Source organism: Mesoplodon mirus (assembly GCF_964341445.2).
Source record: "Mesoplodon mirus genome assembly, chromosome: X".
In the NCBI taxonomy this organism is placed as follows: domain Eukaryota; kingdom Metazoa; phylum Chordata; class Mammalia; order Artiodactyla; family Ziphiidae; genus Mesoplodon; species Mesoplodon mirus.
The window spans coordinates 137239274-137264069 of NC_138981.1; the positions used below are offsets into that span (position 1 = coordinate 137239274).

Consider the following 24796-nt stretch of genomic DNA (forward strand, 5'->3'; position numbering starts at 1 on the left):
CCCAGTTCCCACCAGGAACAGCCTTCCTGCCTAAGGTGGAACTTTTAGCCACTTAGGCACAAATACCTTCGGACACATGCTGCTCTGTCCATATGGCACTTGGCTTTTGTAACATCATCTTTAATCCTCTACAAGCTATGTGTACCTTTTTAGTCAGGGCTCCCCAGTCTTCCAGAACCTTTTCTAACAAGGATTTAAGATTTCCATTTTTGTGGAAATCCAGCTGACTTGGTCCACGGTTTGAAATTGCCACCTCAAAGAAGCTCCACTACCAATTTCTGGAGGGTAAAAAGAAGATTTTCATCATACAGGGATGAAAATATTGGGCTCATCTATTCCCCAAGTGGTCTGGGTTCCCAACTGTGGACTACATTATCAACAGCCTCAATTAAAAAGTACCTGCAATGCAGCCCTGTTCTAAATGTATTTAGATCATCCAGTGGAAAGAAGCAAACTAATGGACAAATTAATTCCCCCATCATCAAGTTGTGCTTATTTATTTTCCTGTATTAGGCGCTAACACCAGAGAAGAGAATATCTGAACCTTGTTATCTCCCCAGCTTGCAGAAATGTCTCCAACCCCCTCTTCCTCCAGGGCGCAAACCATTTTCCCAGGCTTGATGGAGCCACAGGCATGAGCAGAGTTGCCATGCATTTGGGCAACTTCCTGAAGACATAGTACACTCTTTTTTTTTTTTTTTTTGCGGTACGCGGGCCTCTCACTGTTGCGGCCTCTCCCGTTGCGGAGCACAGGCTCCGGAGGCGCAGGCTCAGCGGCCATGGCTCACAGGCCCAGCTGCTCCGCGGCATGTGGGATCCTCCCGGACTGGGGCACGAACCCATGTACCCTGCATCAGCAGGCGGACTCTCAACCACTGCGCCACCAGGGAAGCCCTAATAGTACAGTCTTATTCAGGTCCCAGGTGAAGACTTCTCTGTGTAACTGAGGTTCAAGACTCATTGGCCTTGGAAATTGCTCAGATGGCTTTCACTTCGATTTTTTGCTGCCAGAAAACAAACACGATAAACACCATAAAACCCAATAAGCTTCCCTTTATGTCTTGACTGCCAGGAAGCTGCCAGCAAAGGCCAGTGCTCCATGTAACCCCTGAACCCCTGTCTCCATAGCAGGGAACACCCTCTGCCTTTCTTAGCCTTAACTGCCCCACTGGACACTGTGTTTTGCCTCTAGGTGGCCCCAGAGCATCTAAGATGAAGGGAATGGGGCCTGAATAATAAATCCCTAAGCATTCAAAGGGTCCTCAGGAATCTAGCTCTCAGCCAAGTACATTCAAAGTAGGCTCAAAAGGAGGTTGTCCCTGGCCTTCATGATCTGGCCTCTGTTCACCTTCCAGGCTCATCTTTCTCCAATTTCTCTTCACTCATTCCATTCTGGCCACGTGCTTCTTTTCTTTCTTCCTCTAATGTGCCAAGCTCGGTCCTGTCTTAGGGCCTTCACTCCTGTTGTTCCACTTGCTTTGTTCACCCCTCACCCCTGCTACCTGACCATCCTCAATCAACTCTTTGGGTGACTCCTACTCCATCTTTTAGATTTTAACTTCTTAAATATGCTTCTGTCCGAGAGGCTTTCTCTGACCTCCCCAAACTGGATCAGGTTCCCTTTTTATTCTCTTTCATGGCACCCTAAACTCTTCCTTCATAACACCTCTTACAATTTATAATTATTTTAGTAATTTTCTGTTCAATGGATCTCTCCTCCACTAGGCTATAAGATCTAGGAAGTCAGCAACTGTGTTTGGTTTTATTTTCTGCTGTGCTTGCAATTCAGGAAAAAATGTCAGTCCTGGAGGTACATAACCCAGGAGCAACTATTTGTACTTACCCCTACATTACCCAGGCACCCTAGGTACTCAGGGCTCTTGTAGTTCCATTTCAGCCAGAAGGCTTCTTTGTAGGAAAATACGCTCAGCAGGAAACCCCTTTTCTTGTTAAGCAAAGCTACACTGTAACGTTTCAATCAGGTGTCCTCTCTGGCCCTAGCACACTTTTCAAATCTTTTGATCACACAATACCTTGCTTAACCTATTGGTTCTTTCCTTAGCTCAAAGAAGTAGAAATGAAGAATAAGTAATTAACAGATGAGATGACCAGATTTCTTCCCTAGCTTCCCCTTCAGTAATCTCTCAAACAAACTGTGTGAACCAACTGTGTGAACAAGATAGCATCCAAAGAAAGATCATGAGGAGCTGACAAACCTGCACGCGGTGGGGGATGGCAACGACTGACCTCCTATCCCAGTGATTAACTAAGATTACTTCCCTGTCTCCCTTTAAAAACTTCCATGGCTGAGCAGAATCTTTAGAGTTGGTTTTGAGGGGACACAAGTCCGCCTTCTCCCCAGATTGCTGGCATTCTGATTAAAAGCAACTTTCTCTTCTACCAACAACTGCCTCTCAGGTATTGACTTTCCAGTGGCGAGTGGCTGGACCTGAGTTCAGTAACAACAGGAAGACTTTCTCCCTCTGAACTCTGGCTCAGAGGTCAAAAATCCTAGATTCTTTTTCCAGCTCTTCTATTTACTAGTTTTGTGCTCCTAAACAAGCCTTTTGCCTCCCTGGGCCTCAGTTTCCACCTATGATAAATGGGAATAGTAATTCTTGTCCTGCTTACCTCACATTACTGGGGTGATTACCAAGTGAGATAAGATATCCTATGGCGCTTTGTAAATAATGATACACTTGTATATGAAAGATAGCTATCGCTATTAATATTTCACCTCAATTGTTACCGTTATTGCCATCAAAGATTTCCTCAAAACTCTTCAACACCAAGCATTGTGCAATGCTTTGGGACTCTGGAGCGAGTCAGTTGCTTCCTGTGCAGCCAAAGGAGTTGCTTGTTAGAGAAAGCACATGTACCAGCCCAACCCAGCCTTCTGGAGTAGGTCACACTGTTTTTCTTTCCTGAAATGCTAGATCATAGCAATTTAATGGAGGATGGGGCATTTTGAAGCCACATCTCACTCTTCCTGTGGCAGCATGCTTATAATGGATCCAGGGATGGCCTGCATGGACTCACAGCTCATCCATGATATGCAGAAAGTGGGCAGTGGTCAAATTCCGAGGATGGGTCACGTCACAAGGGGATTGGGTGTTCATTTGTTACACACAACAGAGACTCCAGGAGACATCTAATCCAAGAAGGGCTACACTCAACCATGCCACACAGTAAAGAGGGATTTGTAGCCCAGGCTTAAGGAGAAAAAAATTAAAGAACACCTAGCAGTTTTCAAGGATCAAAGCCCCTTTGCCCAGCCACAATCCATCCCCTAGGCCTGAGGAATTTTTAGATGGAATAACAAACATACCATTTGTAACAGCAGCACCTGTTTGGCTTACGGTGGTCATTTAAATATTTGTTAAACAGAAACCAAATTTCTTTGCAGAATCATAAAGAGTGAGACTTGAAAGAAGCAAGTTACTCTGATTTTCCATAAACAAAAAGAAGCAAATTCCAGAAATTAAAGACTGGGTAATTTTGAAGGCTGGTAGGACATCTGTTCCCAAAGTGAGCTGATTAAAAACTTGCTCTCAGGGGCTTCCCTGGTGGTGCAGTGGTTGAGAGTCCGCCTGCAGATGCAGGGGACACGGGTTCGTGCCCCGGTCTGGGAGGATCCCAGCATGCCGCGGAGCGGCTGGGCCCGGGAGCCATGGCCGCTGAGCCTGCACGTGCAGAGCCTGTGCTCTGCAACGGGAGAGGCCACAGCAGTGAGAGGCCCGCGTACTGAAAAAAAAAAAAAAAGAATGTGCCAGAGAGCAGGGAGGAGGGGCTGTTAGGAGAGTCGTGGTGCAGTTGCTGGAGTGGAATGGGGTGAGGGTGGGAGTTAAGGGTTCAGTCAGATGTGTTCTTTAGATGAGTGCTGCCAAAATGCCTGCCCATGGTCCAGTGCTTGCTGTGTGACTGTGTACCACAGGACAATGTGAAGACTTTTTCATTAGTAAAATGTATTCAAAATGTTTTACTGCAAGATTCTGAATTTTCCTACTTTCCTGATGATAAATACCCATCTTTTTTTGAAACAGTGTTGATTGAGTATATGGGAACTGGACATCTTTTATACGTCCTTAGCTGGCAAGAAGTTGAACCTTACATCACTCCCTCCCCAACTGGCTTGTCATGCCCAGTGGGTGCCTTCTGGAGCATGGCAGATGCCACCTTAGAAAGTACATGGGCAGCAGCAGCGAGAAGAATGGAAGTGAAAGACACACAGCCTAGTGAAGACAGAAGGAAGGGGAAGCAAACTGCAACCAAAATCAAGCTGACAGGAACAAACCAGGGGCTCTCCTGGGCCATGCCTCCATGACACACTGAGGCAAAGAGGGTACAGAGAGCTGGACAAGTTCAGGGAGGACCAGTGCAAGAAAGGGGGCTCATTTTAAATGGAAGAGATTCGTCTGGGTATCAAAAGGACACAACCATTTAAGGTGTCTGGAAATTCAGAGAGTGTTCAACAAATAGGGGAACCTTTATTTTTAAAAATCTACTAAACCTTAGTAAGAACAGTGGCATGCTCCCTTACCTAACCCCCAGCTCGTTATGTTGGATGCTCAAATTCTCCCAGCTGCAGCTCAGGACCAGTGGGGTCCCTGTACCCCCAGCTTCCAGGCCAGAGCTAATATTTCTCCCCAGGGGAGGCAGGCTGTCAGCATTTCTTATCCAGCTCCATGTTGTAGAGATTTGGAGCTCAGGGGAGGGGAAGGGACTATTCAAAGAAGCTGGTTCTCTGAAAACATCAATAAAATTGACAAACATTTAGATAAGTAGACCAAGGAAAATGTAAGAAGACTCAAATTACTAAAATCAGGAATGAAAGAAGGACCATCACTACTGATCTGACAGAAATCAAAAAAGATTATAAAGGAGTACTATGAACAATTGTATGCCAACAAATTAGATAGCCAAGATGAGATGGAAACATTCCTAGAAAGACACAAAATATGAAAACTGATTCAAGAAGAAATATGAGATCTAAATAGACCTATAAAAAGTAAATAGATTGAATTTCATAGTTCAAATGACTTCCCACAGTGAATAAACCAGGCCCATATGGCTTCATGGGGTTGAATTCTACTAAATGTTTAAAGGAGAATTAACACCAATCCTTCTTAAACCTCCAAAAAATAGAAGATGAGGGAACGCTTCCCAACGCATTTTATAAGCCGAGTATTACCCTGATACCCAAACCAGACAAATACATAATAAGAAAACTACAGACCAGCATTCTTTGTGAATATTAATGCAAAAAACCTCGACAAAATGGTAGCAAACTGAATCCAGCAACATATAAAAAGGACTATATTCCACCATTAAGCGGGATTTAGACTGGGAATGCAATGCAATGTTGAGAAATATTTCTGATGAAATATTCCTAATAAAATATGTTGCTTTGTGTATAGTAGTCAATATGTATTTATAAAATTTAGCTGAATTGAGAATTAAAGCCACTAGCTTAATTTGTATGGTTATGAACAAATTAGTGGAGGAAAAAATGGACTCAGCTTCAGAAATATTCAGTAAATAATACTAGGCATGGATTTATTCATTAGGATATAGTTTTTGCTTTTCAGTTAATAAAAGATATAGATGAAGATAATGTATATATAGATTTTTTTTTTAATTCATACTCTTATTTGGCAGGTAAACTGTGCCCCAAATATATGGTTTGTCTAAAACACAGCAGGATTTAAAAGAATAATCTGCATGCTAGTCTTAAAAATCAAACATTTTCAAATATATTTGGTTCGATTTCATTCAAAATATTTGAAACTGCATAGTTGAATTAGGAGTTAATGCTGATTAGGAAGTTTAGTGACCATGAAAAGTCAAGTCACCAGAACAAAAAAATTGCCAAAAATACATCTTGCCTCTCTAACCAAGGTGTTCATTAACTCTTTTTCCTCTTTATGTCAAAGTAGAAGATTCAGGATGAGAAATGACACAAACATTCAAATTGGCTTTAACTGTTCTCTGAAAATGTCTCAACATGATACCTCATTCAGGCAGCCTTTTAATTTTCCTTATTTATTAAACTCTTCATAACTTCATCTATTTATTTTGTATACTCATTTTACTTTATTTAGTCCTGGAGTCATTCATATAGTGTGTAAAACTATAATGAGTAGCTTTATGTCTACATTTGTGTTCTTTTGGAAATTATGATCAGGAAGGAGATGACTGTGCCATACATGCCACCATATTGTTTTCTGAGGATTGCCGGACTTGCTAGCCTAATGAGTCACCCAATGTTTAGCTACAACACAGAGCTGCAAGATATATTTTATTTCCCCCAACTTTGCATACCTGGGGCTTCCAAATCCTTACTCGAGTTATGCAGTTTTTTTTAGCTCCCTTTCCTTACCTGTTTTTGTTTTGGTTCTTCCTCATTTGGGCCCCCAGCATATATAGAAACATCAGGCATGCATTCATCTACTTCACATTGTTTTTCCTGTTTTTGTTTCACTTTCTGTGAATGTTTTCACATCTTCTCCCATTGGATTTTGTCAATCTTATGGAATCTGTTCACTGCGACAATAAACACAGTCCTAAATTCCATCTCATCTACCCTCAAACGTACATTAATTAGTGTTCTAATTAGATTTTATTCCACATAGTATTCCTCTGCGTGTTTTACAAAATCATATTATAACCTTTCGCTTATGTGTTCTCTTTTTTTAAATTTAGAGCAAAATTTTTTAATTAAAAAAGATGTAATCTAGTTTGAATATAAAATGAGTCCAGAAGTTGCTAAACCTACAATTAGGTAATTGTGAGCACAATTAGCTACCGGCTGTTCGTTGTAAAGTAACAAGAGTTTGCCTGTGTCACTAATTATTTATAGATAAAATTTTGCACTTTGCAATTTGGCAATTAATTACATCATGCAGTTAAATCACGCATGATAATTGGGCATGAAAGGACAAAATGCAAATAGAGAAAACTTAGAAAATGTAGCCCTCATGAAGAAAATATTTTCTAGCTATATAGGAAGATGCGTGTTGAGTAGCCATCTGAAATGCCTTTTTATGAAACTAGTTTTGCAGTTAAGGGGAGAGATTTGCTAGAAAGTCTTTCCCTTTATGCTGTATGTCCTGGCTTCTCCCAGGAATTCCTGGGGACCCAGGACAGGTTTGGGGGTCTCTGAATGCCCTCCTGTTTATCTCTGCCTGCTGAACCACCCCCCCTTTCCGCTTCAAATTACAGAAGTCTCTGGGAAGTGACTTGTCATCTCTTCTAATACCCATTTTCCTGATCTGCCTGTAGGCAGCAGGCACTGTTCTAAGCACTGGAGTTACAGCAGTGAACAAAACAAAGTCCCTGCCCTCATGGATCTGACTTTCTAGAGTGGGGAGACAAGATAAATATACAAGTTAACTGCACACAATTTTAGGTTGTGATAAATCCTGTCATAAAACAATAAAGTAGGAGAATGGACTAGAGATAGGGAATTGAGGTCTATTTCAGTGGTTGTTGGGAAAGAATTCTTTGAAGAGGTGATACTTGATCAGAGACCAGAAGGAGGTGAGGTAGTGAGTCATGCAGATGTCTTGTGGGAAGAGGTTTCTGAATGTAGAAAGCAAAGGGTGAAGCCCCCAGAGTGAAAACATGTATGGTTCAGTGACCACTAAGAACACCAGTGTGGCTTGAGCAAAGAGGGTGAGGGGAAGAGTAAGATGAGTACAGAAGTCCTTCAGATCAGAGGATTTTGTAGGCTACAGTAAGCACTTCTTTTGGATTTTACCCTGAGGGTCCTGGGAAGTCAAGGGAGAGTTTTGAACTGTACAAGCAAATCACCAGATAGAGAACTTTTTATGGGGCCAGACACTTGACCTCACCCAACTGCAAGGGAGGCTTGGTCCTAAAGTTCTGGTGACAGAAAAGGAGCATGTTTAACACAACTTATCTTCTGGATTAGTTAACAACTGCTCTACTGTGGCATTACAAATTACCACCAAACCTAGTGGCTTAACACATGTTTATCATCTCATGGTTTCTGTGGGTCAGGTATCCAGGCATAGCTTAGATGCAGTCTCTGCTATAGAGTCTCTAACAAGGCTACCATCATGGTGTTACCTGGGGCTGTAGTCTTATCTGAAGGCTCATCCTAGGAGAGATCTGCTTCCAAGATCACTCACATGGGTAGGTAGCAAAATTCAGTTAACTATAGGTTGTTGGAATGAGGCCTGAGTCCCTCATGACCTGTTGACTGGAGGCATCTCTTGGTTCCTTGTCATGTGTACCTCTCCATAGGGCATCTCACAACATGGCAGCAAACAAGCAAGAGGAGGAGACAGTGACAATGACAAAGAGAAAAAGAGCTAGTGAGATGAAATTCAAAAATCACAGTCTTTTGCAATCTAATCATAGAAGTGTCATCCCATCATTTTTGCCATATTCCATTAGATAGAAACAAGTTACTGGATCCAGCCCACACTTACTGGGGAGAGGATTACACAGGTCATGAATACTAGCAAGTGGGGGTCAGAAGTTGCCTACCATATCCTTTATCTTCAGGGGGCTCTGATTAGCCTACAGCATCTGCAGTGTGGTTCAGACCAAGGCCCAGCCCAGGCCCAGCATGTGAATAGGAGCTAAGGACCTGGGACAGAGTGAGCTGGAGCAAGTCAAAGGAGAAGATAATATGTTCAAAAGATCTTACAGTATTCAGGAATATTAGCAGTCAGAAAAAAGGAAGTAAGTAACAACCAGAGCAAAGGGTTGGATTAATAACACTCTTCTGGGCACATTCTCATCATAAGTCTATGCAAAGCCCTGCTTACATTTTTATTTACTTATCTATATCATGTATTCATGCATTCCTTTTTTATTTAAAATTTTTTAAAAAAATTTTTATTCTTTTTGGCCACACCATGCGGCTTGCAGGATCTTAGTTCCCTGACCAGGGATCAAACTCGGGCCCTGGCAGTGAAAGGGCCGAGTCCAAACTACTGGACCACCAGGGAATTCCCCATGCATTCCTTTTTTTTTTTTTTTTTTTTTTTTTTTGCTGTACGCGGGCCTCTCACTGCTGTGGCCTCTCCCGTTGCGGAGCACAGGCTCCGCGGCCATGGCTCGCGGGCCCAGCCGCTCCGCGGCATGTGGGATCTTCCGGGATCGGGGCACGAACCCGTGTCCCCTGCATCGGCAGGCGGACTCTCAACCACTGCGCCACCAGGGAAGCCCCATTCCTTTTTTAAATAACAGATTTATTGTAATATAATTCACATACCACAAATTCACCCATTTAAAGTGTACAATTCCATGGTTTTAGTATATTACAGAGTTGTGTAACCATCACTACAATCTAAGTTTAGAACATTTTCATCACCCGAAAAAGAAATTCCATACCCATTATCAGTCAAGTTCCTTCTCCCCCCACCTCTAGCACCTGGCAACCATTAATTTACTTTCTGTCTCTGTTGATTTGCCTATGCTAGATATCTCATTTAAATGGAATCATACAATATTTGTCCTTTTGTCTGGCTTAGCATGAATCAGTACTTCATTTTTATGGCTAAATAATATTACATTGTATGGATAAAGCACATTTTAAAAATTCGTTCAACAATTGACGGACATTTAGATTTAGACTGGCTGTTATGAATAATGCTGTTATGAACATGTGTGTGCAAGTTGAGATTTTATATCTATGTATGCACATATATATACATATAAATACATAAAAACATACCTATGAAAGGAAAATTGCTGGGCCACTGGGTATACTTTTTAACTGAGTAATGCTTGACTGCTCTCTAAATGACTGGCCGTGTTCTGTATTCTGACAGCAAAGCATGAGGATTTCAACAATATCTCAGCTTTGTCAACACTTGGTAATCTTTAGCTTTCTAATTTTTCTGGGCCAACGGGTGATATCACATAGATGTTTTAATTTACATTAATCAATGAGTAGGAACATCTTCTTATATGTTTGCTTTTAGAGTCGCTTCTTTTATAAATGTCTTGGTCCTTTATCCTTTGCCCATTTTCTATTAAGCTTCCTATCTCTTTTGTAATGCTTTAAAAATATTTTTGTAATGCTTTTAAAATATTAGTCTTTGTTGGTTTTAAATATTACAAATATTTTCTCCCAGACTACCATCTGTCTTTTTTTTTTTTTTTTTTGGTGTGTTAGTTTCTGATTCATAACAAAGTGAATCAGTTATACATATACATCTGTTCCCATATCTCTTCCCTCTTGCGTCTCCCTCCCTCCCACCCTCCCTATCCCACCCCTCCAGGTGGTCACAAAGCACCCAGCTGATCTCCCTGTGCTATGCGGCTGCTTCCCACTAGCTATCTACCTTACGTTTCGTAGTGTATATATGTCCATGCCTCTCTTTCGCTTTGTCCCAGCTTACCCTTCCCCCTCCCCATATCCTCAAGTCCATTCTCTAGTAGGTCTGTGTCTTTATTCTCGTCTTGCCCCTAGGTTCTTCATGACCATTTTCCTTTTTTAGATTCCATATATATGTGTTAGCATACGGTATTTGTTTTTCTCTTTCTGACTTACTTCACTCTGTATGACAGACTCTAGGTCCATCCACCGCACTAGAAATAACTCAATTTCGTTTCTTTTTATGGCTGAGTAATATTCCATGGTATATATATGCCACATCTTCTTTATCCGTTCATCTGTTGATGGACACTTAGGTTGCTTCCATGTCCTGGCTATTGTAAATAGAGCTACAATGAACACTGTGGTGGTACATGACTCTTTTTGAATTATGGTTTTCTCAGGGTATATGCCCAGTAGTGGGATTGATGGGTCGTATGGTAGTTCTATTTTTAGTTTTTTAAGGAACCTCCATACTGTTCTCCATGGTGGCTGTACCAATTTACATTCCCACCAACAGTGCAAGAGGGTTCCCTTTTCTCCACACCCTCTCCAGCATTTATTGATTGTAGATTTTTTGATGATGGCCATTCTGACTGGTGTGAGATGATATCTCATTGTAGTTTTGATTTGCATTTCTCTAATGATTAATGATGTTGAGCATCCTTTCATGTGTTTGTTGGCAATCTGTATATCTTCTTTGGAGAAATGTCTATTTAGGTCTTCTGCCCATTTTTGGATTGGGTTGTTTGTTTTTTTGATATTGAGCTGCATGAGCTGCTTGTAAATTTTGGAGATGAATCCTTTGTCAGTTGCTTCATTTGCAAATATTTTCTCCCATTCTGAGGGTTGTCTTTTCATCTTGTTTATGGTTTCCTTTGCTGTGCAAAAGCTTTGAAGTTTCATTAGGTCCCATTTGTTTATTTTTGTTTTTGTTTCCATTACTTTAGGAGGTGGGTCAAAAAAGATCTTACTGTGATTTATCTCAAAGAGTGTTCTTCCTATATTTCCTCTAAGAGTTTTATAGTGTCTGGTCTTACATTTAGGTCTTTAATCCATTTTGAGTTTATTTTTGTGTGTGGTGTTAGGGAGTGTTCTAATTTCATTCTTTTACACACAGCTGTCCAGTTTTCCCAGCACCACTTATTGAAGAGACTGTCTTTTCTCCATTGTATACCCTGGCCTCCTTTGTCATAGATTAGTTGACCATAGGTACATGGGTTTATCTCTGGGCTTTCTATCCTGTTCCATTGACCTATATTTCTGTTTTTGTGCCAGTACTATACTGTCTTGATTACTGTAGCTTTGTAGTATAATCTGAAGTCAGGGAGTCTGATTCCTCTAGCTCCATTTTTTTTTCCCCTCAAGACTGCTTTGGCTATTTGTGGTCTTTTGTGTCTCCATACAAATTTTAAGATTTTTTGTTCTAGTTCTGTAAAAAATGCCACTGGTAATTTGACGGGGATTGCATTGAATCTGTAGACTGCTTTGGGTAATAAAGTCATTTTCACAATATTGATTCTTCCAATCCAAGAACATGGTACATCTCTCCATCTGTTTGTGTCATCTTTGATTTCTTTCATCCATGTCTTATAGTTTTCTGAGTACAGGTCTTTTACCTCCTTAGGTAGGTTTATTCCTAGGTATTTTATTCTTTTTGTTGCAATGGTAAATGTGAGTGTTTTCTTAATTTCTCTTTCAGATTTTTCTTCATTAGTGTATAGGGATGCAAGAGATTTCTGTGTATTAATTTTGTATCCTGGAATTTTACCAAATCCATTGATTAGCTCTAGTAGTCTTCTGGTGACATCTTTAGGATTCTCTATGTAAAGTATCATGTCATCTGCAAACAGTGACAGTTTTACTTCTTCTTTTCCAACTTGTATTCTTTTTATTTCTTTTTCTTCTCTGATTGTCGTGACTGGGACTTACAAAACTATGTTGAATAATAGTGGTGAGAGTGGACATCCTTGTCTTCTTCCTGATCTTAGAGGAAATGCTTTCAGTTTTTCATCATTGAGAATGATGTTTGCTGTGGGCTTAATTTTAATCTAATCAAGTTAATTAATTTTCACCTTATGTCTTTGGTTTTAGAGTCTTATTCAAGAAATCCTTCCCTACCTCCAGACAAAATTTATTTTTAGAAATTTCTTCGTTGATGTTACTATTTTTTCCTTTCATAATTATTCTTGAAACAATCTGGAATTATCCTTCATACAAGTTGTTAAATGGGAACATATTTTGATTTTTCTGCTCATAATGAGACAATTTTCCCAGCACCACCTACTAAATAATCTATCCTTTCCCATAAACTGTGATGTCACTTTTATTGTATCCTATAATTCCGTATGTACCTCTGTCTCCCTCTTAACTCTATTCTATTCCAATTGCTACTGAAATTTGATAGTTATTTCTAGCCATGCTTTTAGCTTGGCTCCATTTGCATTCACCTTGGTAATTTTCTTCAGTGCTAGGAAAATAATAACTTTCCTCAAAAAAAGAAAAGAAAGAAAGCCAAGTTTGGAAGACAAACCTGAGAAGAGGCTCAGCTGCTGGATTCAGTGTAACAACCCCTTTGGGGAAGAATTAGGTACACTGTGAAGAATATTCACTCCAGTGTGCCATTAGTTCCAAGGAAGGGCTCCTTGTAGAGCTGAAGGCTCAGTTCGGTTTCCAAGAACTTCCTCACTGTTCTTCATTCTAAAAGGTTTGTGGCAATTCCTTGCCCCATGAGGCAGCCAGGAACTTGTGTTATAAACTGCTATCAATCAAGATCTTTGATGCTGTTCTGAGTAATCCAGTAGGAACCAGGCTTTCTCAAATAGTTTAACTAAATGATGCTTATTGTTAATTTACCCTAGCATCCCATTAGCTTTCCACAGAGATTTTTATTATCCAACATAAATAGTGAGAATGAGGTGGATCTTGTTTGAAAGACATGGGGTTAGGGTATATAATTACCTTCAGGTGGTTTCAAATAGAGTATTAGTATATATTTATATTATACTTATTTTTGAATCCTCTAGTTAGCCATTATGACTAGTATCAACTGTGTTTTACAGTGATTTTGTGTCATGTTTAAAATAATCATAAGGATGTATATATATTTTGCTCAAACATTTGATCTCCAGATGAAGCCCACCCTTGGTTTGAGCCAACTGTGGTTCATGATTGTGTGCGAGCAGAATATGATGAGATCTTTGTAGCTGGGCATAATCATCAACTTCCTACCCTTCTCAGTTTCATGTCTGCCATACACACCAGCTCCCACTCCTAGACTTCTATTTTATCATATAAAATTTGTAATCGATATATGATTTACTTATCCTAAAATATACCCTTTAGAAGAGTACACTTTAGTGGTTTTTCAGAGTGTTCAAAAGGTTGTGCAAACATCACCATTATGTAATTCTAGAACATTTTTGTCAGCCCCCCAGGAAACCCCTTACCCATTAGCAGTCATTCCCCATTCTCCTTCCCCCTAGATCCTGGCATCAGTAATCTATTTTCTGTCTCTATGAGTTTGCCTATTCTGGACAGTTCATTCATTATAAATGGAATCTATTTTTATTGTGGTTAAATGCACATAACATAAAATTTCTATCTTAATCATTTTTAAATGTACAGTTCATTAATGTCAAGTACATTCATATTGTTGCATAACTAATCTCTAGGACTGTTTAAATCTTGCAAAACCTAAGTTCTATACCCATAAATGACAATTTTCCATTTCCTCTTTTCTCTAACCTCTGGCTACCAGCCCACCATTCATTCTACTTTCTGTCTATATATATTTGACTACTCTAGGTACCTCATATAAGTGGAGTTATACAGTATATGCTATTTTGGGAGCAGCTTATTTCACTTAGCATAATGTCTTCAAGCTTCATCCATTTTGTATCATCAATTAGTACTTCGTCCATTTTTATGGCCCAATAATATTCCATTTTATGGATATTCCATATTTTGTTTATCAATTCATCAATTGAGTGACATTTGGGTTGTTTCCATTTTTTTGGCTCTTCTGAATAATGCTGTATGAGCATTCCTGTACAAGTTTTTGTATGGACGTATGTTTTCAATTCTCCTGGGCATATACCTAGGAGCTGAACTGCTGGGTCCTATAGTAACTCTATGTTTAACCTTTTGAGGAACTGCCAGACTGTTTTCCAATGTGGCTATATTGACATTCCCACCAGCAGGGCATGAAGGTTCCAATTTCTCCACATCCTTGACAATATTTCCTCACCCACCACCCACCCTCATAATTTCTGATCCAACCCAGGGCAGAGGGAGCCAGATGAGAGGGGACTATAGCTGTTCCCAAGGTATACTGACAAGAAGGCCAGTAATTGGATCACAAAATTTTTTTAAACAAGAACTCTTCGTTTTCTATTTTTTTTAAAGCTCATTCTGAACCCTCAGTTTTTGACTGATTACAATCATCAGGTGATTGTACTGCTCGAGGTAGGCTGGGTGGAGCCAGTCCACTCTGGGTTTGAATGCCAGTTCTATCTCTTGGGACTAGTTATTTAACTTTCCTGGGTCTGTTTCTGTCTTCTGTAAAGAGAGGTCAAATCACACTTACATGAAATGTATGTGAAAGAATCTACACACATCTGGTGCAAAATAGGTACACAGTAAATCTCCATTTATTTGTTTTTTGATTGAATGTTAAAATCTTTTAAAAATTGAATGTTTACTAAAATTTCCTTTGATTTCAGCCCTTGGGTATTTCTTGTTGAGGTCTGCTGGTTTTTCATGACAGGTAACACAGAGAAAGTGGTGAATACTCGGGTGGCTTTTCTGGAGAGAAGAACATTTGGTTGATGTTTTAAAAAGGAGGGACATGAAACCCCTACACATTTCAGTATTTTTGAAGCTTCATGGCCTGAGACGAGCTGTGCACCTTAAGCGGCTACAGTTGTCACAGTAAGTGGTGTTTTCTTTCCATAGCAACGGAAGCCACAAATAATTACACGAATGCTGGAAAAAAAAAAAAAAAAAAAAAAAAGACCAGAGGGCAAAAGATTGCCTCGCTCACAGTCTTTAGGTGAGGATGTTTTCTCCTACGAAGTCATCTTAGGTTCTGCACCAGAAGCCTGTGCTTTTGGTTTCAGCTGCCCCAGGATGGCTCGGGCAGTAGTAACTACTTCAGAACAGAAAGGAGTAGAGTCCCAGGGCTCTTTACTTGGGGTGGGGAAGTCAGCTCTAGGGTCTTTATCATCCACCTTAAAAAGATGGAAGAGGTCAGTGATGGCCCAACCTTCCTGAGGTCTCCCATAAAAAGAGAACTGAGCAAAAAGGCTGGAACTAGGGTGAGCAAGGGAGGTGCCTAGGGCACAAAATTTAAGGAGGCACTCAGTCTCAGTGTTGTGGAAGACTACATGGGCTGTTTGGAGATATGAAAGGTGGGACTCTGAGGCTGCTCAGAGGAGAAATTTATCTGACCTATGTAGCATGAAATCACAAATTAAATTCACCCCCGCACCCTGCCCTGTCCTGTTCCTCTACCACACATGGGCTTGATGCTGTAAACCCCCATGGGATCTCTGGTCTCTGGAGTTGCAGACGGTTGTGGTGGAATGGAAGAGCGTCAGACTTGAGAAGCTTTGGGCAGGTGAACAATGTGGCACGGCTAGCACAGAGGTAGTACCACTGCAGGAACCAGGAAGCTGGAAAGGAGTCCTCGGGCTAGATTGGGGAGGCAAAGACAAACTAACATCTATCAAGTCCAGTATTTGTCAAACAAAGGGAAGCCCCCCTCTCTCTGCAAGCCCCAGCCACTGGTTTGGATGGCTAGAGAGGCCAGAGAAAACCAGGACAGCTAAAGAACCATTGTCATGGTCTAGCACCAAGGTCTACACTAGGGGTCCAGAACAATGACCAAGATTCTCAACTGAAACTGACTTGAATGCACTGGAATGGGAGGTGTCTTGTGCCCACTATATTTATTTCTTTACCAAAGAAGTTACTGAAAAACTGCGTATAGTTTGGAAGGCAGCTTTTGCCAGAGACCCCTTTCTTTTCTTTCCTTTTTTTTGTTTTGTAAAAATCAAACAAAGACAAATGAACCAATGAACAAAACTTGTTTGCTTTTATTTTTGGCTTCTTTATTTTTAAAAAAGAAAGGTTGATCTTAAGAAATTGGGATAGCAACTCATCCTGTCATGTGAAGTCCAGGCCACCTGTAACTCCCCCACATCCCTGACCACTTGGCCATACGTGGGCATGCACACACCACGTACCCATACGAGAGTCCTCTTAGATTCCGATAAGAGGAAAAGATGGTGTCAGTGGCACAGAGCCGGGGACTCTCTGGTCACCTTGAACCAGAGTGTTCCCTGTTGCAGATGTCCCAGAAACATGCCCTTCTATTCTTTCTTTTGTTTTCTTTTAAACTAGATTATCAGTTTATTATAAAAGGATATAATTCAGGAACAGCCAGATGGAAGGGATACATAGGACAGGTATGTGGGAAGGGGGACCTCCTTGGTTAAGTTTATTTCTAAGTATTTTATTCTTTGTGAGGCTGTTGTAAATGGAATTGTTTTCTGTTACGTCTTCTTAAATTGACTCTTTTATTATTATGAAATGTTACTCTTTATCTCTGGTAGTATTACTTGCTCTGCAGTCTACATTGTCTGATATGAATATAGCCACTCCATTTTTCTTATGACTAGAATTTGCATGGTATCTAGTTTTTCATCCTTTAACTTTAAACTGCTCTTCATCTTTGTATCTAATTGTCTTTCCTGTAGAAAAGAGTAGAGGTCAGCCTCGATTTATTTCTCCAGTCTGACAATCTTAATCTTTTAATTGAGGTTTTTAGACTATTTTCATTTAATGTAATTACTGATATGCTTCTGTTTAAGTCTATCTTTCTGTTTGTTGGGGATTTATGAAGAGCTTTAGAAGCCCGTTCATCCTCTGTTTCAAAGCAACCTTTTTGTAGGGGCAAAATACATGTGGGCATGATAAAGTGGGAGCAGCCCAGGCTTGCCGTCTGGGCACAGCCGAGCTCTAGCCCTCAGATTCTGCACTATCCTTCTCACTGGATTCAATGGGCCTCAGTGTCCTCAGTTAGAAAGTGATGGGCTGGGGCCGGGCCACCTAGGAGGCCAGCCTGGATATGCCAGCATCACCAAGGCAGGAGCCCCAGCAAGTTCCCTACTCACACCCACCCACATCATTGTAGGAGCCTTTTGGGAGCTTCACGAACACTCTGTAGGTTGAAGAACATAGGTAATGTCAATGTTCTAAACTGATTCTTTAAGTTGGAAGTAGAGGAAGAAGGAAGCATGTTTGTTTGAGCTCTCTGAGAACATATTTTAACATCTTTTTGTTTTCTTTTTAGTTAGTGATCTCCCAGAAGGAACCATTATTTTTTTCAGGGTTCCAATGTCAAAACATGTCTTTCCATAGTTCGTCACATCAAAATATTTAGTAAAAGTTATAGCAAAGTTATATGTATATAAGATATATATATATAATATATAATAAATATCGTGTATATAGTAAGATCACCTATGTATATGTATATAATAAGATTATATATATATCTTCTAACTGTTGTGGAGTGAGGACAGAAAAGTAGCCATTAAAACTGGGATGGTATTAGAGGAGGTGAGGACGGGATTGGGCCTTCCTCAATAGCCAGGAATGAGGGAAGCCAACAGCATCCCTGCCATGGGAATGATGTAACATGAACACTTTTAGAGGCCACTCTGGCTGCTGGGGGGAGAACAGTTTGGAGGGGCCGAGAGCGTGGGTAGTGAGGACTCTAGTCAAGAGTGCAGGTTAGAGCTGACGCCGTCGTGGACTTAAACAGGGCTAGTGATGGGGGAGGACAGTTCACACACCTTTTTCGCCTAAAGAGCATTTTTAGCACCAGAAAGTATGACTCTGTTTTTGGAATTTTTGCACGGTTGTTGTCCAGAGCAACAACCATGCTCTATAGGAGGGGCCTGGCATCTAGAAGCAGATCTTTTTTCAGGCACATACTCCTGGCTTAATGGAGAATGTTGTACATAACAAAATAGCGGCCATCCACTTTCTATTTGATGGATAGAATGGAAAAGCATAAGGATATTAAGGGAAGATCCTTCCAGAATTCCTTGATGGATTTTTAAAACTTCAAAATGAATTAAAATAGCACTCCTTAAATTCCTCTCATGTGTTTATCATTGAATTTTCCGAAAAGTAAAATAGACCATAATTCATTAAGGTATACTACTCTATATTCATATCATACCAGGAAAAATGGGGGACTTTTAATGGAATCTCAAATCACACACTGATCAGTGTTTTTCAGATGTAGTAGAAATATTACCACAGCTCCACAAAATGGCCTCTGAATGAACTGGAGATGGACGAGTGTGTGGGTGGCCTTACAAGCCAGGAGTGACTTGATGTCGGTTTTGTACAAGCGCCTTCTCTTTTCCCTTAAGAGATGTGAAAATGAGATACTTATCTCCTTTGGGGATGAAACAAAGAACCAGCAGTTTGATGACCACACAGAGATAAAACCTTACATCACTTGTTTTTTTTTTTTTGTCTTCCAGGGAAATTCTTTGGAGACGTCCATGGAATTTGGGGGCTTGCTATAGAAGCCACTCATGGCTGTCCTTTCTTTGCAGAGGAGTGCTTACCTAATGTCTGATATCAACTGGTCCCCTGTGAGAAAGACCAGAGATAAGGTGGTACCTCCAAGCAAGACCAGTGGAAGTTCCTCAAATCCTGCATGCTGTGTCCAGGGGGGATGGAAGCCCTCCCTGGTTTGGTGAGCATTCTATTGTGATTCCTGATGGTAATTACAGCCGCACTGACCAGGGCCTCCTTCCTCCTAGGCCCTGTGCCAGGCACTCTGCATGCATCATCCCATCAAATCCTCCCAACTCTATGAGGCAGGTATTATTTATTATTGGGCCTGCCATGGCTTCAGAGATGTTAATTACCTTCTCCAGGACTGGCCAGGATTTATACTCAAGCCCAAGCTCTTCCTGCTCTGCTACTGCTAATCTCTCTGCTTTGGGGGGTGAGTTATGCCTCGTTTCCAAGGAAGCCTGGCTGATGGTTATTAGGATTAATGCATTTAATAATCGCTCTCTTTTGAATGTTGTCTCTGACAACTCAGCACTAATTGCATAATTAAAGTTAATTAATGCTAATGATGTGCTCTACAAATGACAAGCATTACATACCTATATGCTATCATTACCCCCTTGCATGCAGTCTGCCACTGAAAGAATCCATTTATTTAAGGATAAAAAGAACATGAAAGTTGGTGAAGATGGGACCTGACCTTTCTGCCCCCCTTGCAGCATTGTGCTTTAGGACTTGGGAAGTGTTACATAAATGCCTGCCTCACTAAGCATCTTTTTGCTCTATTGTTTCCTGGTTCTTGCAGATGTAATGCCATGCTGAAGCTTTTAAACTAAATAATTAGAGTTTGTAGTGCTTGAAAGGTGTAATACAGCTACAAATCAGAATGGTCTACTTAAAATACACTTCGGGAGGACTCATGCTGTTTCAAAATTAGTCCCTCCTGAAACTGAGTTCAGGAGCTTCTTTCTAAACTCCATAACCGTTCAGGATTTTTATCTTTAATTTTAGCATGGAGAAAAGAATACATCCAAAGACTACTCCACAGAGCAGTGCATCCCACCTCCCCGAGTTTTAATGAGATATGATTGACAAGTTAAAAATACATATTTAAGGTGTACCACGTGATTTTTTATTTTATTTTATTTTTTTGCGGTATGCGGGCCTCTCACTGTTGTGGCCTCTCCCGTTGCGGAGCACAGGCTCCAGACGCGCAGGCTCAGCGGCCATGGCACTCTGATTCCTCTGCAGAAACTCCGCGGCACGTGGGATCTTCCCGGACCGGGACACAAACCCGCGTCCTCTGCATCGGCAGGCAGACTCTCAACCCCTGCGCCACCAGGGAAGCCCCCACGGGATGTTTTGATATGTGTATACATTGTGAAATGATTGAGTGATCCAGTTTTTTGTTTCTTTGTTTGTTTGTGGGTTTTTTTTTTGTTTTTTGTTTAGTTTTGTTTTTGCTGCACCCTGCTTGGCTTGTGGGCTCTTTGTTCCCTAACCAGGGATGGAACCCGGGGCTTGGTGGTGAAAGCGCAGGGTCCTAACTACTGGCCTGCCAGGGAATTCCCTTCAGTGATCCAGTTTTGAAATCAGAAGGATTGCATTGGAGATAGAAAGCTCTGGAGAACTTTTTGTGGCATATCCTCCTTGTCTGAGGGGCAAGGGTTGTCACTATTATGAATTAAGTTTAATATTAGTGGTGTTAAATTCATACTTTCTTTGTTCATCGTGCACTGCATGCTGGATCTGGATTAAAGTTGGGTACCCATCTTTCAACTCACTGAAGGTCCTTTTCCCTTGTCACAAAATTGGCCAGCTTGAGAAAACATGTAGTGGTAAATCTTTCCTCAGGCAGGGTTATTCGATTCTGGAGGGGCTGACTGAGGGAAGCTGCGAAATTGTCTTCCCTAGAGAGTCTTTAGAAACAGACTTGATGCATTAGATAACGTAATAAAGGGAAACTGTGAAAACTCTGCTGGGGGTCTCTCCAGAGAAAGGCAGGAAATGAGCGCAGATGGGGGAGGGTGGAAGAAACTTTTGACCTCTGGATGGCCCCGCTTTTAGCAGGTAAAATGCAACCTTCATTAGTTGCTCTACCTCTGACCTCTCGGGGTTCTGGGCACAGCTCAGCCCACCCTGCAGAGCAGAGAGCGGCGAGCAGCGAGTCGAGCGGTGAGTGGCGAATGGCGTCAACCGGTCAGGACTGAATACTCGACACTTAGCTACGGACGAGATTTTAGTTCCTCTCCAGGTACAGCAGACCTTTTGATTAGGGGAGATGTGAGCTTGTTTAGTTCCACTTTGGAGCCCAGATTAGACCTGAAAAGCCTCCATCTTCTGGCTCCACGCCCCTCATCCGGCACTACTTGGTGGGAATCCGGGTATCCAGGAAGGGCGGAGCGTTCCGCCCCTCAGGCCCCCAAAAGGCCTCTGGGACCCAACAGCCAAGAGCCCCCGCTTTGCACCCTGGGAGTCTCACTTGGGAACCTTTAGTGACGACTGGAGGCCACGGAGGAGCTTCGAGGGCTCGCCGTCCCCACCTCTTATATAAACCCCTGGCTCTCAGCTCCCTGCACACGGTGGAGACTTCGGACAGGTTGAGTGCGGTGGGCTGGGGCCTTGCTGGTGAGGGCCGCTCTAGCGGAATGCACCTTGAGTGGCGGGGCACCATTTTGTCCCGTGCTGTGTGAACCTCTTGGAGAGACGTCTCCCCTGGGCCTTTGTCTTCCTGAGCACCCCGGCAGGGAGGGCTGGTTGGGAGGCCCACGGGGTGCCTCGGTGTGAAGCCAGGCATTTTGAGGCTTCCATGTGGCAGACGTTACAGGTATCATGGCAGGAGGCACTCTGATTCCTCTGCAGAAACTTCGACAAAGTTCCCAGCATCAGCCTAAACTTCAGAAACAGATTTTTGAGTAAGGAACAAAGCCAGAGGCTCTCCTGGGCTCTCCTGGCTCTCTGATGGGCCCGGTGGGCCTCCATTAGCACAGTGGAGGGGGTATGGAAAGCAAGAGACCAGCCTGCTGTAGTAGACCAAGCAGTTGGTCTGCTGGGAGGCTGTACACTTTCTGGTTCTGAGGGCCGCTTTGCAAGGGTAGCTTTTCGAAGGAGCCACTTGAGGGTTTTGTTTGCTTGTTTTTGTGAGTTTTTTAATATTAAAAATTTAAATATTCTATCATTTCAGTGTTTTTTTAGAGATTGAAGTACAGTTAATTTATAATATTGTGTTAGTTTTGTGTTTATGGTGTAGTAATTCATTATTTTTGCAGATTATATTCTTTTATAGGTTATTGCAAGATAATGGGTATAAGTTGCTGTCCTATACAGTACATACTGTTGCTTATCTATTTTATACCTAGTAGTTTGCATCTGTTAATCCCATACCCCTAATTTGCCTCTCTACCCTCCTCTTTCCCCTTTGGCAACCTCTAGTTTGTTTTTCTGTCTCTGTGAGTCTGTTTCTGTTTTTTTTTTTTTTTTTTTGCGGTACGCGGGCCTCTCACTGTTGTGGCCTCTCCCGTTGTGGAGCACAGGCTCCGGACGTGCAGGCTCAGCAGCCATGGCTCACGGGCCCAGCCGCTCCGTGGCACGCGGGATCCTCCCAGACCAGGGCACGAACCCGCGTCCCCCGCATCGCCAGGCGAACTCTCAACCGCTGCGCCACCAGGGAAGCCCTGACCCATGACTTTGAAAGTACTTGGGCCAGTGTGGCCAGGTGGGAGAGGCCTCTGGGCTTAGTGATGAGAAGGCCTGGGTACCGACCCTCTCATCAGTCAGTCAGTACACAGGGAGATACCTGCCTCTGAGCATGGGCCTGGCACTTGCGGGGAGAGGAGGGAACTGGACCCTTCCATCTGCCAAGAGCAGGCTAAGCTGGAAACAAGACCCAGAATCGTCGAGGTTTCTGTGGACTCTTGGCATCTCTTGATGGCTCTGGTGTGGGAAAACTGAGTCATGTCTACCTGCTCTACCCATAAAAACTGCTCTGTCTGTCATGCCCTGGTCACTTGTGCTATGTCTGAATGTTGATAGGTGCCAGCTACGTGTGGCAAAGGTTCCCACTGGGTTTTCAAGGTGATAATCCCAGAACATCAGTCTCTTGAAAGACAAGAGGCAAATAATTGTCAGGTTTTGTAATAGAGCACATAAACCTCCTTTGAAGTTGGCCTCCCTGTTTAGGCTCTGCAAAGAAATTTTACATTTTCCCTTTGTCCTTTATCAAGAGCTTAAGATCTCTGGCAGGCTTTTCCTAAACACCACATAAATATTAAACTGACTTACAAATATTGTTTATGAGAAACAGAATATTGTTCTTGCTGTTTGATATATATTTTTGGGTATGTGTCTTGACTTGAGTCTAGCTAATGTCCCACTAGGGAAGGATGCTTTGGAGGTTGATGAGTTTTTCGTCTGATTCTATTTCTAACTATTACGTGGACTATTTAAGTAACAGGTTGTTCTTTAACTATACAGTGTGCATGACCACTAATAAATGTGCCCCATATTTAAATATACAAGTGGTACCTTTGGGAGGGCAGAGAGCTAAGGGCAGTCAGCCTTTCGTATGCTAATACCTGAGATCAAGGCATACTAGATAGTACTCAATCAAGCCATAATATTTAGCTTTGGAAATTAAAGCATAAATTCATGAATTTGATTAGCATTCTTCTCTCTGCATTATATATTTAACCATAATATATGCATGCACCAATGTTCCAAGATTTTTCCTTTTTGTTTTTAATTTTTGGCAATGTATCTTTTACTTCCTACAGTATTTGTTGAATTTGTGAAGGCTGTTGTTTTTTGGGACAAAACCAAGAGGTTTTGAACTCCCAGTGTGTCTTCTTGTTGCTTGTCCCCTTATTAATGTAAACCTTAGACTTTCCATGGAGCTGCCCCTCCTTTATGGTATCTGATGCTCCTCAGAGAGACCTTATGGGTTCGTGGTGTTAGGACTTAGCACCATTTTACAGGTGCTCAGAGAGGCCAGGTGACTTGCCTAAGGACACACAGCTACTGCAGAACGGGGACTGGATTCTAAGCATTCTGACTTCAAGAATGTTGATTTCCACTTTTTTTCTACTTTTTATTGAAGCATAGTTGATTTACAATATTCTGTAAGTTTTGGGTGACAACACAGTGATTCAACATTTTTATTGATTATACTCCATTTAATGTTCTTATAAAATATTGGCTATATTCCCTGTGCTGTACCTTGTAGCTTATTTATTTTATACATAGTAGTTTGTACCTCTTAATTCCCTACCCCTTTTTTGCCCCTCCCCCCTTCCCTCTCCCCACTGCTAGCTACTAGCTTGTTCTCTATACTTGTGAGTCTGTTTCTGTATTGTTATCTTCACTAGTTTGTTGTGTTTTTTAGATTCCACATGTAAGTGATATCATCCAGTATTTGTCTTTCTCTGTCTGACTTATGTCCCTAAGCATAATACCCTCCAGGTGCAGGAGTGAGCAAGCTTGTGTGCACACTGTTCATGAGTGGAGTCTAGGTCTCCTGCAGCCCCTGTTGTAAGTGCCACTGGTTTTCATACTAGCTAAGAGGTCTTCGAACTGCTCACTCACCGGGGGGCATCTCTGAGCCCACGATATCCCCCTCTTCTCCTGTGTCCCCCAGTAGGGGAGTGGGTCCTGACCTGCTCGCTTCTCTTCCCTTCCTACCTGACTTCGTGTGGCTATTTGTAGCCTTAGTTGTAGAAGGGTCTTTCTGCCAGTCTCCTGTTTGTTTTCAGTGAGGATTGCTTTTCATGTAGATGTAACTTTGATGTGTTTGCGAAGGGAGGTGAGCTCCAATCCACATCCTCCTACTCCACCATCTTCCTC

General features: G+C 41.8%; 1 protein-coding gene across 1 annotated transcript in view; it reads left to right on the top strand.

Moving 5' to 3' along the window:
- The first annotated feature begins 15170 nt into the window (after positions 1 to 15170).
- The window catches only part of PASD1 (PAS domain containing repressor 1), a 94863-nt gene continuing 85237 nt past the window's right edge, over positions 15171 to 24796 (top strand). The window contains exons 1-2 of the mRNA XM_082609689.1: positions 15171 to 15286; positions 18919 to 19136. The gene's annotated coding sequence lies outside the window, so the exon portion shown is untranslated. The remainder of the gene's footprint in view (positions 15287 to 18918; positions 19137 to 24796) is intronic.